This window comes from Rattus rattus, chromosome 2 (assembly GCF_011064425.1).
Source record: "Rattus rattus isolate New Zealand chromosome 2, Rrattus_CSIRO_v1, whole genome shotgun sequence".
Taxonomy (NCBI): Eukaryota; Metazoa; Chordata; class Mammalia; order Rodentia; family Muridae; genus Rattus; species Rattus rattus.
In genome coordinates, this window is record NC_046155.1 from 212,902,946 (window position 1) to 212,917,881 (window position 14,936).

The 14,936-nt window shown below is 41.0% G+C and overlaps 1 protein-coding gene across 1 annotated transcript in view; it reads left to right on the forward strand.

Annotated features, from left to right (window-relative positions):
* Positions 1–14,936, forward strand: part of Arhgap18 (Rho GTPase activating protein 18) — a 147,041-nt gene that overhangs the window by 115,556 nt on the left and 16,549 nt on the right. The gene's annotated exons all lie outside the window — the stretch shown is intronic.

Consider the following 14,936-nt stretch of genomic DNA (forward strand, 5'->3'; position numbering starts at 1 on the left):
ATTTAAGGTTTCTAATTTGATCCGAAGAATTTTAACTTCCATTGTAGAGAAGCGAGTTAAAATAAAACAAATCCATTATTTACAAACTAGTGTACAAATATATTAAGAACTGTGTTTACAATAACAAAACATATATGGAGATATATTTATGAATTGAGTTAACAAAGCCCTGGTGGCAGTTCTAAGAATGAGGGAGAGACCTTCTATTGTTCTACTTAAGGGAAAACACCCCTCACCCCACCTGACTTTGCTCAGTTACATGCTGACATCTTGTGGGAAACCATGAAAATGCAGTCGCCAGCCTTTGTCCAATTTTTCTCCTATGGTCTGCTGGGGTGTGGTGGGGTACCAAAATAATCTTCTTTTTTTTGGGGGGGCCTAAACTTATTTGTAGCTCTCTTTAAAAATAATACTTTCTTAGAGATGTAAAAATGTTTTAAAAGTCAATTGTAATATCGCTAACAGATACAAAGTAGAAGTAAGGGAAATTATCAATGTTGTTTATAATGTTGTTTAGAGCTTAGTTTTAAAATAGGGCTAGAAAGTATTTGTTACAGGCCATTTTTCTTTCACTCTGGAATGCTGTTACCTCAAACACAATGTAAAGAGGGGACTGGCCTTGTAGTCTTGTGAGCCCAAATTACCCTTTCCTTTTCTGAAAAATTTAGATATTTAGCAAAATGCTGTTGATCCAAGATACCAAGTCTTAATCCTCTGTTAGAATATTCAAAGAGACCCACGCTGGGTGCTTGCCTTCCTACCCTATATAGAAGGGGATAACTTAGACTAACGTGTCTGTGGGGGAGGGGAGGTGGGTGGGTGGGTGTGGTGTGGTGTGTGTGTGTGTCTGTCTGTGTGCGTGCGTGCGTGCGTGTGTGTGTGTGTGTGTGTGTGTGTGTGTGTATGTGTGTGAGCCTACTCCAGGTACTGTATACTAGGAAGAAGAACTGAAAGATTGAAAATGGAAGTTTTAGGCTAGACTTTGTGACAAAAGGAGGACCTTAGATCCAAGGTAAGGGACAGTTGTGGTTCAGACCAAAGTATGGGTAGAGGACTGGTTGATTTCCCAATGTGCTTTAAAGTTACAGTCATTCAGATTCATTACGTGAAAAGGATATAAGTTGTAAAAGAATGAAAGAAAGGGCAGAAGAATGACTGCAGCAGAGGCAGGCAGATCTCTGAGTTCGAGGCCAGCCTAGTCTTTGGACCCAGCTATACAGAGAAACTTTCTCAAAAAAAAAAAAAATTCACTGACCCAAAATTTGTGATATGAGAAATTAAGATAACAGGAAATATCTTTTTTTTTAAAGATTTTATTTATTTTATGTGAGTACACTTTCTTCAGACACACCAGAAGAGGGTGTCAGATCCCATGACAGATGGGTGTGAGCCACCATATGGTTGCTGGGATTTGAACTCAGGACCTCTGGAAGAGCAGTCAGTGCTCTTAACCACTGAGCAATCTCTCCAGCCCGACAGGAAATATCTTAATTTCAATATGGAACCTGTTGAGTATGGGAAGACATCTAAAGCTAAGGATAGACATTTAAGTGATTTCAGAGGGCCAATCAAGACCTAGGTTAGCCAGACAGGTCTGCAGGTTGGCAGAGCAAGTGTGAAAGCAGGAAGAGGGTCAAGATAGAGCCATGCCTTGAATTTGTATTCCAGTGGGAATTATGACAAGCCTGAGGTCCTAGTGTACTCCTCTGTGTCTGCGTTTTAGATCAGTCCTTGTGAGGGACAGTTTAGGGAATACAGTGAGGTTTGGTAGGAGACAAGGGGTAATACCCAATGGATGAAAATATAACTTGGAATATGCTACTTGAAGAGCATCTGTTGACATGCGGCAACCATCTAAAAGTTATGCTGCTTATTGGCTTAAAAAAAAAAAGTTTTAATCATGTGTATATTTGCGTGTGAGAGCATGTGCGTGCAAATGTCTGTGGGCCAGAGAGGGGGTTGGGTCTTCTGGAGCTGGAGAACTGAGCTATGTGGGTGCTGGAAACTGAGCCCCAGTATTCTAGAAGCTCAATAAGTGCTCCTAACCACGTTCAAACCTCTTTTTTCACATTCATTGGCATTTTCTCTAGCCACATTTGAAAATAGTCTAATCATAAAGAGGTGTCTAATTAGAGATGGCATGGTATATTTATATCATGAAGTACACAAAAAAGTAAAAAATAAAAAAAGTCACAGCAGCAAAGAGTAAAACACAAGACTCGTGAGGGGTGAGAATTAGGATTTTGTTTTCTTTCTAATTCTGGGAAGGAACCCAGCGCTTACTACTGTATCCCTGAGCTTAATTCTCCTACTCCCAAATTTTGTAAACATTTACCTAGGATAAGACACATTGCTAAAGATTTTATAAACATCTCATTTTAAAATCCTATTTTCCTAGTTAGGGTATATTGCCTTATTTCTCTCAGATAAGGAAAAAATACTTTAAGCGGCAATTTTAAGTTTCTCTAAAGAGAAAGGAGTTGGGATTCAAGACCAACTACCTTTAAAAATCTACCAATCCTTATCATTTTCCTCAACATTTCCACAGATTATCAGATTGTAGCCTCCAAGAATATGTCCAAATCTTTGAGTTCATTGTGCTGGTTCTTATCATGTGTGGCTGATGGTATGAAATGGCCTGCGGGTAGCTTTTAAAATAATCCTGGATAGGGCAAGGTCCAGTTGAAGAAGAAATTCAGAACAAGAGCGTAGGAGTCGGGAAATGTGGCTCCCATCGATGCTAGGAGTACGGGAGGATGAATTCTGAATGAGACTGAATTCCGTTTGTGAGACTTAGGGGTGGGTTGCATGTCCAGTGTCATTCAGGGCTTCAGATACATCTTTGGAGTCAGCCTAAAGAATTGTTCTCAAGGCCACAGAGTGCTGCGTAACTCAAGAAAGATTCAAGGGTGAGAATGCGACAAAACACACCCAAGGCATGCTAGTATTTCCATGGGGAGCCACGGAAGATGGGGAAAGATGTGACAGAACTAAGAGGAACATGAAAAACGGATATTGTCTTAGAGTCTCAGGCAAGAAGAGCAAATGTAGAAAGTGCTGACTTAGAAGCACCAAATACTGCAGAGGGGTCAGTGATGACGGTCACTGTCATCAATGATGGAGCACTGTCAGGCCCTGATAATAAAGCCAGGTAGCTGCAGATTAGAAATGTCGATTCGTAAGATACTGTGTACACTATTAAAGCGAAGTATACACAACCAGGCATCCATGTTACTAAGATAAGCTTGACTAGATAAACGAGTACTTTGAGCCAAGTTGTAAGATAAAACTTGGTTTACCTTATAAGACAAATAGAATGTATTAATTAATTGATATGAACACGAATGTTCTTAAATACTATTAAGGATTTGTCCATTAATTATGATAGGAAGATACAATCACACGATTATACATCATTAGAAATAGTTATTTTCTGTTGGCAACTAACTTATTGGGAATCTTGCTCTTTCCACATAACCCAGTTTTGGTGTATGTAAGCCTGTATATTTAGTTGTATTGTGGGTTTTGTGGGGGAGGGAACTGAGGATGGAACAATAGAGCAAACAGAGGAAAGGGCCGTCCCACTGTACTGCACTCTAAAGTGTGTATTTTCTCCAATATTGAAAAGGTAGAAACAATTGCATGTGAACCCCAGCATGAAATCTTTTGTTGAGGTTGTTCTTCTTGTTCTGCATACTTTTCCCACTTTAGTCTTCTCATGCTAATCACAGACATCCCATCCTGGTACCTGTAGCTCCTCAGATGGCCTGGGTCTAATGAGCATGCCGGGGCCGCTTTGATGATCACTTAGGGACAAATTGCTGAAACTCCAAGGCTTCATTTCCAGCCCAGTCTTTGAATTCTGTGATCCCTCCACTGCTGCCCCAGCTCACCTCCCAGAGAGAAGCTAGACTTTTACGAGTTGTGTGGGCTGTAGGAGTCTGGTGTTATCCCCGGTGTTATCCCCTGCTTCCGGTCACGTGGGCCGAGGAAACCAAAGTTCTCACAGTGTCCTTATCTTCGACGTTCACTCGGGATGACCTGGTGTCAGGCACTAAAGCAGAGCTCTGGTTTTGAAATGTTTATGTGAATTTTCCAAAAGCCCTAGATTATCTTGTAAGGGTTTCAGGTTTAGGGACTTGGGCTGGAGGATGCTGGAGTTGACTGAATAGCATGCAGACTTTGGTGGCTTACCCATGAGCCACTGTTTTCCTAGGGGTGTACTTGGGGTTTTATTGAGAAGGTCATCACAGGCATTGACCATTGTAGCAGGTATTGGTCACCAGTTCCAGCAGTTACTTTTTAGGTCAGGACAACAGAGTCTGGCTTAACTCAGAGACTCGTGTGGAAAAATCAAATCAAACTACGTCACACTCCTCTTTCATTTTTTATGACATACTCCAATCTTAAAAAGAGAATAAAAATATCATGTAAAAAACAAAGAAAAATATTAGGACTTACTTCACTGGGAATTAAGTGCTGATCAACTTGTGTAAACAATTAGGGCCCTTAATGTTTTCTGAATCTATGAGTCAGGTTAAAGTTAAAGGCATCTTGATAACAAAGAACTCATTTGTAGCAGCGTTTAAGACAGAAGATCTCTTTATATCACCATCTCCTGGTATTGGAAGTTCACACTAAGATGATCCACATGTGATTCTGGTTAAGATACTTTGCTAAAATGTCCTCGCTTAATTTTCTAAAGTATATATTATATCTGACCTTTTAAAGAGATCTTTATTTCTAATTTGCTCTTTCGAAGATAAATGCACATAAACTGCAGCACTAAAAGTGTCAACTGTCCATTTTAATGTATTTTAAGAGAAAAGAAGAATATCTCGTCATGACTGTCCAGTAAATTTCTGGAAGGCAAAACTATAAGGAATGTAATGTTTACACCTGGCCAGAAAGATCATGGTCTATTTAACCATATCAGAACTACAACCGGATTTCTCTAAAGACACCTCAGCTCAATCTGTAACATGCATGAGGACCATTTGAGAGTGTTTTTCTGTTAGCAGTAGTCTCGGTATACAGAGGAAATTAACATTCTTTACATTGTAAACTCACGGGGAACTGAGCTTGAATGGCATATTAGTCCTTAGCTACTGCAGGTCTGCTGTTCGTCAGGCAACTTCACAGGCAGCCTCTTCCTCAATGTAATGGATGGCATTACTGCTGTTAGCCCGTCTATTAGACAGGGTTCTCTAGGGGAAGAGAACTTATAGAATGAATACGTATAAAGGGGGCTTATTAGAGTACCTTACATGCTATGGTCTAACTAGTCCAACAATGGCTGTCCACCAACAGAAGAACCCAGCACCTGTACAGTAGTCCGTAAGGTTGGATGCCTCAGCTCTTCTTCAGTGTTTGTCACAGTGCCAAAGAAGTAGACTCTAATGTGAAGGAACAGACTTGTCAGCGAGATCAAGCAGGCAAAGAGTGAGCTTCCTTCTTCCACGTCCTTTGTATAGGATACCACCTGACGGTGTGGCTCGGCTTAAAGGTGATCTTCCCCCATCAAAAGATCTGTATTAAAAATGAGTCTTCCCACTTCAAATGATTTCAGTAAGGGGGAAAAAAAAATCCTTCACAGATGTGCCCAGCCATTTTGGTTTTTAGTTAATTCCAGGTAGAGTCAAGTTTACAACCAAGAAAAGACATCACAAGTCCATCCCTGTCAATTTGATACACAATCATGCCTCTTCATGTCATGCTTAACTTCTAAAGGAGAAAAGAGTAACCAGGTCATATGCCCCACATGCTATAACAATACTTCGGAAAATAGCTAACACATTATATTTAATCAGACCATAATTATGCCTAATGTAATACAACGACCCTTCGTACAACTGCAAGCACATTATAAATTGTGGCAATGTCCCTCAAGGGACATTCTTTTAGCTTCTTAAACTTAAATATGACAACCACTGATATTCTTACAATTGGTATTATACTACATGGGAAAGAAGTTGAGGAAGGAAAACACAAATATCTATGCAAATATATTCTTAACAAAATACAATAGAAATGCTTATGTAAATAATAATTTTCATTTCTTCAAACTGGTCCTGTGGCCTTAGTTGGTATTTTTAACTACCTTTCTCTACTATCCATTCTGTATTTCCTTCACACTCAGCAAGTACCTGAGCAGGTCTTAACACTTTCCAGGAGGAGTGACCCATACATTTATTCCTGGCGGGACTGTGCCCTTTGTCATACTCCTTAGATTTTAATCATAGGTCATGGTAGCACCAAAAGATGCCCTAAGAATCTCCTGCACTCCAGACATAATCCTTTTTACCTCCATTGTGGAGAAGCAATTCAGTTTCCCCTTGGTAATCTGGTTCAACACTCCTAACGCTGTTAGCTTGTTGGCTTAAGAGTATCAGAAGCCCAAAGTGGCCAGGGGAAAGTCAGCATTTTCAGTACAATGAAATATTAGTGTATCTCCTGGCAGAAGCACTCATTGCGCTGGAACAAAACCTTCTAGGCCAGCAGAACTTAAGGCAATGACAACAGGAAGCCTTAATTTCCCTAGCACATCACTAGAGGTAACAGTGAATAGAACGATTCCTGTTTCCACTCCTTTGACTCTTAGGCCTGTGGATCCTGGCTATGGGAGAAACTTACCTTATATTAACGACTGTTCAAAACATATTCTACCTTCTGAAGAACTCTGTCCCTGCCCTCTGTGCTGCTGCCACCTAATTGGCACTGGAACTGTGTTTTCAGAGGGCCATTCCATCACTCTATCAGGTCAGCTGCTTCAGAGTGGTGGGAAATAGGGTAAGAGTAGTAAATCCCATGATTGCGGGCCCACTGTCTCATTTCTCTGGCTGCAACGTGAGTTCCTGGTTAGAAGCAATACTGTGTGGAATACCTTGATGGTGGGTAAAGCATTCTTTAAGTCCAGTGGTGGTGGTTTTGGCAGAAACATTAAATGCAGGAAAGGCAAACCATAAAAACCAAGTCCAGTAAGGACACGTGTTACCCTTTTCCATGGAATAGATATCCAATGTAATCAACATTCTGCAAGGTCACTAGCTCTTCATCCTGGGTCCAAGTGTCACATTTGGTACCTTTAGGTGCCATAAAGGTGCCTGAGTCATTCATATCTGGGGCTTAGTGTAGGTCTCTGTTGTTGGCAGATCTGACACTTAGCAGCAACTGTAACCAAGCCAGTCTTGATGGGTAAAGTCCATGCTGTTGAGCCCATGAGTAATTTATAGCTCTGCCACTCTGACCATCTTGTTCATGGGTCCGCTGGGCAATGGCAGTGGGGATGTTTGGGAAAAGAGGCTGCCTGTCCAGAGAATGAGTCATTCTATCTACTAGATTACCCAACTCCTCTTCTGCTGAAGTCATCTTTCGTTTTTGAGTTGCATTTACAAATATCTTCACATCCTTTGCCCATTTGGAGAGATCTCTCCACGCTCTTCTTCCCCATAAGTCTTTCTCACCAATTCTCAATCATGTGCTTTCCAAGTCCCTGGCCATGCAGCAAATCCACTAGCTACAGCCCATGTATCAGGGAAGAATCACATCTGGCGATTTCAGCTTCCAAGCAAAACATATGACCACGTGCACTGCCCAAAGTTATCTTTACAGTGACTTTTTCTCTTGCTGGTGTTTTTCAGGGTTGTCCCAGAAATGGGTTGTAATGTTGCAGCTGTCTACTTCTGGACAGTGCCTGCATAATGCACAGACTCATCAGTAAACCAGGCCCGCGTCTTCTCTTCCTCAGTCAACCAATTATCGGGCACAACTCATGAGGCTCTAGGTACATGCCTAGCCACAGATAGCAGTGTAATGATAGTAGAAACCATAGGAATTTGGGCCACCTCTTCATGTAACTTGCTTGTGCTTTCAGGATCAGCTTGGGCATACACACACATACACACACAATTTTATATTTATATATATATATATATATAAATTATATATATATAATTGCTATAATATGTAATATATAATTGCTAAAATAAATATTTTGCTAATATATAGCTATTATATTTCTATTTATATAATATATAATTGATTATAGACTGCTGCTGTGCACTTCCTACTTTACAACTTGATGAGTCAGAAAATATTCCCAGATCATGTTGGGCAGCTCAAGTTGCCTGGTAACTTCACGGCCCATTGTCAAATGTTCAGTTCCCACTAAGCTATAGCTAGCCCAGGGCTATTTTTCAAAGTCGTCTGTAGATGATGGCCTTGCTTCAAAATCTTAAAGATCTCTTCTCTGATTCATCAGTAAGGGCCTGACAAAGGCACCAAACAGTGTCCCTGTCTGTCACGGACATCTCAAATACCATGATGTCTGCTGGATCACATGGTCCAAAAGGTAGATTAGCTTGTGTAGTAGCCTGGACCCTTTGAAGAGGCTTCTGTTCCAGGCCCCACACAAAGCTCGAAGCTTTCTGAGTCACTTGCTAAATGGGCTCAAGCAACCCACCCAAGTGAGGAATGTTCTGTTTCTAGAATCCAAATAGACTCACTAAAGGCGCTTCTTTCTTGGTTGGGGGAGATGTCAGGTACAATAACTCATTAACCTTAGATGGAACGTCTCTGTATATCCCACACAATTGGACTCCTACGAATTTCACCAAAGTAGAGGCTATTGAACTTTTGTTGGATTTCTCATCCTCTGATGCTCATGTATTTTACCAATGAGTCCAAAGATGTTGCTACCTCCTGCTCATGTAGTTCAGTTAGTATAATGTCATCAATACAGTGCATTAATGTGATATTTTTTGTAGAAAAGACCACGATCCAAGATCCCTTCTAACTATGTTATGACTAAAGGCTTGAAACTTAATATATCCTTGAGGTAAAACTGTAAAGGTATACTACTGTTTTTGCTAACTGAAAGCAGATTGCGTCTGGTGGTCCTTATCAACCAGTACCAAGAAGTCATTTCGTAGGTTAATAGGTACACACCATGTACCAGGGGATGTGTTAATCTGATCAAGTAAGGACACCACATCTGGTTCAAGAGCTGCAATTGGAGTCACTACTTGATTTACTTTTCAGTAGTCAACTGTCATTCTCCATGATCCATCTGTCTTTTGCAGTGACCAGATAGAATTAAAGGGAGGTAGGGTGATGGGAGATGTGGTGGAGACCACTACCTCTGCACTTTTGGAGTCTTCGCTGATGACATTAATTGCTGCCATTCCTCCAAGGATGTGATGCTATTTTTGAGTCACTATTTTTTCTGGCAGAGGCAACAACCATAATAGCCCTCACTCCACAGGTCAGGGAAGCAATGTGAGAATTCTGTCAACTCCTATCCCAATTATACATGGTAGGACTGGGGAAATAATTACAGGATTAGTTCAGGGACCCACTGCACCTACTGTGAGTTGGATTTCAGCCAAAACCCCATTAATCACCTGAATTCCATAAGCTGCTACTTTAACTGGAAGGCCTCAATGTTTCTCAGAGTCTCCGGGACTTAGTATCAATTCAGGACCACTATCCAGTAGGCCTCAGAAAGTCTGATTGTTTCTTTTCCTCCAGTGTACAATTACCCTTGTAAAAGGCCAGAAGTCTCTCTGGGGAAGGGATGGAGAAAGGCTAAGAATTAAAATTTTAGGTACTTTATTAATATCCTTCCTCAGAGGAAACTAGCCACTCCTTTATTCAAGGGATTATGAATCTACAAACTGGCTCAAGTCTGAATATTGGTTCATGGGTCAAGATTTCTTTTTGTCCCGACACCATGGAGACATTCTTTCATTTGTTTGAGAAGTTTTCTGCTTATACAGATCAAATAAAGATGCAATAGATTACTTATCTATGGCATGCCTAGAAACAACATGATTGACTAGCCAAAGGTTAATATAAGACAGGCCGCCACAAAACTCACTTTGCTTATGCTGACCATTATGGGTTAGGCCATGATGGACATTGCATTGTCTATACTGCCCATTATAATAACTACGATCGCCTTGCCTTTGGTGATTCAGTGCTGCCACCTGGCCCCTAATACTTCAAGGCCCAATTAACCCCATTGCATTTAATTCTTCAAACTGAGCTTATCCCTCCCTAAGTTCTGATACAGGAAAAGGGAACAACAAAACTCTACAAATGTGCTCGTGCTGCTTTCACCATTTTGCGTCTTATAGGATTCGTGAAGGGCATATCCTCTGCACCTTCCCATTGTGGGGAATTAGGTTTTATACGGCATATCCACTCTAGCATTGTAATTTCCTTGATCCTCAAAAGTCCCTTCATCAACACTAAGCCAAGGGATATCAGGTATTTGCAATGTCTTTTCAGTTGGCCATTTTTTGTTAAATATTTCAGTTCACCATTCAAACAAACTTTTGACACCTTTTAAAACTGTACAAGCTCCCACATTAAACCTAGAATCTCCAATCAGAGGTCCCATATCAATAAACTCAGCCTGATCCAGGTTTATGTTCTTCCTACCATTATCCCACACCCTTCAAATCCATTCCCACATATATTCCCCAGACCTCTGCTAGAGTGAATTTGCAAACTCATTAAGTAAGCTCTTTAGTAGTGTAACAGAGCTCCTTATGGGGGTAAACTTTCTTCCTCCCCTCTTAACCTGCATAACCTTAAGACTGGTTATACTAATCATTGGTTCTAAGGGACATCAATATTGTCTTGTCAAGCATCTCCTTTAGAGAATGTCACTGCTGTTTTAGCAGATATCAAAGGGTTAGTTTTCTCAGTCAAAAGCAGAAAAGGCAATGTATCAGTGAGTCGTGGTAGAAGTACATCTTCTGCTGAGGGTACAGAGACTATGTTCAGAGCTTATCTAAAGGAATAAGTATTCATTTCAGAATTATAACCATGAAAACACTGTAAATTTAAATAGCCTTCAAAGGGATAATAACTCACATGTACCATCCCGTAAATGTTTTACAACTATAAAAATGTCATATTAAGTTGCTTTTATTTATAGTGCCTTAGGGTTACTATTGCTGTGAAACACCATGACCAAAGCAAGCTAGGAAGGAAAGGGTTTGTTTGGCTTACACTCCCACTGCACTGCTTATCACAGAAGGAAGTCAGGACAGGAACTCAAGCAGGGCAGGAACGTGGAGGCAGGAGCTGATGCAGAGGCCACCGAGGGGTGCTGCTTACTGCCTTCTTATACATTTCATGTTTTGGAAACACCATGATTGGTTTGCTAGTACCAAAGGTGTGTATAAGTCATGCCACCATAGAAATCGCTTTGCCTGTGCTGACCGACTAGTCTGTTATGGACATTGCTTTGTCTATACTGCACATTATGATAACGACAATCACCTTGCCTTTGGTGATTCAGTGCTGCCACCTGGTTCCTGCTACTTCAGAGCCCAATTACGCCCAGTGCATTTAATTCATCCAGACGAGCAGCCATTTCTCCAGCCCTAAGGTCTTAGCACATGTGGATAAGTGGCAGAAAATACCTCTTCAGCTGTCAATGACCCTTTCACCATTTTGCATTTTATAGGGTTAGTAAAGGGCATATCTACTGGGCCTTTCCATGGAAAAGATTGGGTGTTACATCTACTCTAGCAATGCAATTTCCCTGAGCCTTAAAATCTCTTCACTCTTTAATTATTAATCTTAGTAGACCATCTTTTGACCGATATTTTAGCCAACCATTCAAACAAACTTTTAACACATTTTTAAATGTGTAAGCTTCCATATTAAATCTAGAATCTCTAGCCTATTCACCCATATCAATAAACGCAGCCTTATCCAGTTTTATGTTCCTTCTGCCATTATCCCACACTTATAAAATCCATTGTCACACATATGCCCCAGACATCTGCTTGATTAAGCTCTTTAGATGTGCCATGCATTTCCTTATGGACTACACTCTCTAGCTCCCCTCTAGGAACCTGTTCAACCTTAAGCTATAGGTCTAAAAGAAACTCTTGGTGGTCCCCTAGGAACATCAGTATTGTCTTGCCTGGCATCTTCTTCTGAGAAAGTCACTGCTGAGTTAGCAAAAATAAGGATTAATTTCCTCAGTCAAAAATGGAAGAGGCACTATTTTAAGTGAGTTGGGATAGGAATAGATCTTCTGATGGTGACAGTTTACTTCCACCAGTGAGATAATCCATTAAGAATCAGAGGATTCAAAGTTCTCAGCTTCAATAGGGTCTCCCTACACATCTCCATCCCTAGTCACAGGATCCCATTCTTTGGCAATCAATGCCTTCACTTTAACTGCTGGCACCCTCTGAGGCTGACACTTGAATGATCACTGTTATTCAACCAACATTATAAGGAGGGTTTTGGTTTGTTGTTCTGCAACTTTAGTTGCTGGAGACAAGATTCTCTTCTGGGCACATTAGCAACCTTTACACCATTTATATGCATCTAGAGAGGTGACCAGTTTTGTTGCCAAGTTTATTGTTGTCCTTCACCACATTCTGAGATGCTAGAAGTGGGTTAATTTTATCCCAGAGCTCATTCTCTTCCTTTGTCAGTTCATCCAATGATGCTAGGAGCAACCAACTACTATCTCCTGTTTCCTTGTTTCCCCATACTGCCAAAAGTGCTGTATACAGTCACCAAATCCATTACCTCTAACAGTTAGTGAATCAGAGTAATCACAGGCATTGGTCTCCATAAGTTTGTACAATAGTTCACACCATGGGCTTTTAGTACTCTCTAAGCTTGTAAAAGGCTTCAGTAACATTAGGTGTTGCATATTAGAAAGTCTATTCCAGCCACATAAACAGTCATCCTTATACTTTTACTTTTGTTGCTCTAGAACCACTTCTGGCACCAAAAATCTGTATTAGTGAGGGTTCTGTAGAACAACAGAGTTTATGTCCATCTGTCTGTCTGTCTCTCTGTGTATAAAGGGGATTTATTTGAATGCTTTTCAGGCTGTGGTCCAGCTATTCCAACAATGGCTGTCTACCAAAAGAAGGCCCAAGACGTTGTTCAGTTCACCAATCCGGATTTCTTAGCTGGTCTTCAGTATATGCCAGAATCCTGAAGAAGTAGGCTCTAATGCCAGTGAAGGAGTGGACTTTACAATAAGAACAAGGGCGAGCAGGCAAATAGAGCAGGCCACCTTTTCCCATATTTTTTATGTAGGCTGCCAGCAGCAGGTGTGGCCCAGATAAAAAGTGAACCTTTCTGCCTCAAAAGATGAGAGTTAAGAATGAGTCTTCCCACTTCAAATAATTTAATTAAGATAAAAAAAAATCCCTCAGAGCTATACCCAACTACTTGGATTTAAGTTAATTCCAGATGTATTCGAGTTGTCCACCAAGAATATCTGTCACAGCCATGAAATGTGAAGATCATAAAGATTATTCAGCTAATATTGTGTCATATGTGATAACATACTGTTTGGTTTGCTGGTCAGGTACAGTGTCTTTTCAAAGCTTGGCAGCCCGATGTAATTAGTATTCTAATATTATTTGCATCGGATACAGTGTGAGTCTGGAGTTTAATTGAGTGTGCCATATACCATTTAAATTAGATCTTTGGTATCATTTATTGTTTATCATCTATATATAAATATCATGTGCCATCCCTTGATGATATACTCAGCAAAAGCTTTGCAAAAAGATCTTAGTGATTTTCGTCTTTACTATCTACTCTGTACATTTCTGCAAAAGCAGCTTCACACTGAGTTATTCTCGGTTTTTTGTATTTGAGGGGAAGGGGAGAACTAAGTTGGAAGGCCTTGAATAAGTAGAGGCTTGCTTCTGTCTTCAATATAACAAATCCTGTTTCATGGCAAGTTCCCTAGTTGGCCAGAAATGTCCAAAGATATCCTGAGAAAGTGCCATGTGCCCCAGTAGCTTGGGCAATGAAGTATTCACTATATGTGATGAGGCAACCTTTCTACAGTGCCTGGTTTGGGAAGGGTTAACACTAAACTCAAGTTGGCCTAACTTCACTCCCTTTTGTAGAGGGTGAGAAATATAGGAGATGGTATTATCCCAAGTCCTAAGGAGCATGTGGTAGAATGTCCATGTGACCCACCCCAATTTAGTAAAGGTAAACTCTGGTGCCATATATGTATAACATGACAATTTGCTTATATTACATGTGTACTTGAAAATTAATGGCATGCCCTCAGAAGCAGGCTTTGAAACTCTTACTTCCAAACTTCTATGAGTGTATGAGAGGTGATACTCTCTTAGAAATTCTGATACCTCACTGAAACTGAGTAGATCTTGAGAAAGCCCATTGCTTGCTCCAAGGCCACACTTCCTGAGCTCATTTTGAAAGTGTAGGACATGGGTCACTTTAGTATAGGTCTTCATTTTTGGTACGGGTATCTCAGGAAAAGAGAGGCTATTCGCCCAGCAATCCCATGCCACTGCTGAGAACCTTGGACTTTCCATGGCTTCCTGAAGAAGTAAATGGTTGAATTCGCCTCTTGTAGCACTGTTAATTTCCTTTTCTGCAATTCTATCCCTTCTTGTCGTTGCAGAGTATAGGGAGAAATATAAAGCAACAGGGGGCAGTGGGGTGTCTTAAACTTCAACAAAGTGCGTATTTTTTTAACTATTAAGAAAATGCATACTGACACCCAGGATCATAGGTGAGGCCATAATATCTGCCCCAATACCTGAAGTAACCGGGACCCTCAAGATCGAGGGACACAGGAGCCCCCACCCAGCCAGAGGAAGGGGCTCCTCCCAGTTTACTCCAGTGCCTGAGTGGACACAGGGTGTTGTCTCCCCATCCACTTCTACCACACCCAGAGGAAACTTGACTCTTAAGAGTCAAGACACACCAGGATCTCAGGATCACAAGGGAAGCTCAACTTCTAGGAGACTGGACACACTCAGGATTACAGTTGAGGCCACAACATCTGCCCCAACACCTGGCATAACCGGGACCCCTACAGGAACCAGGGAAGCAGGAACCCCTGCCCAGCCAGAAGCACAGGTCTCTTCTGGCTTGCACCTGTTCCCAGAGCAGGC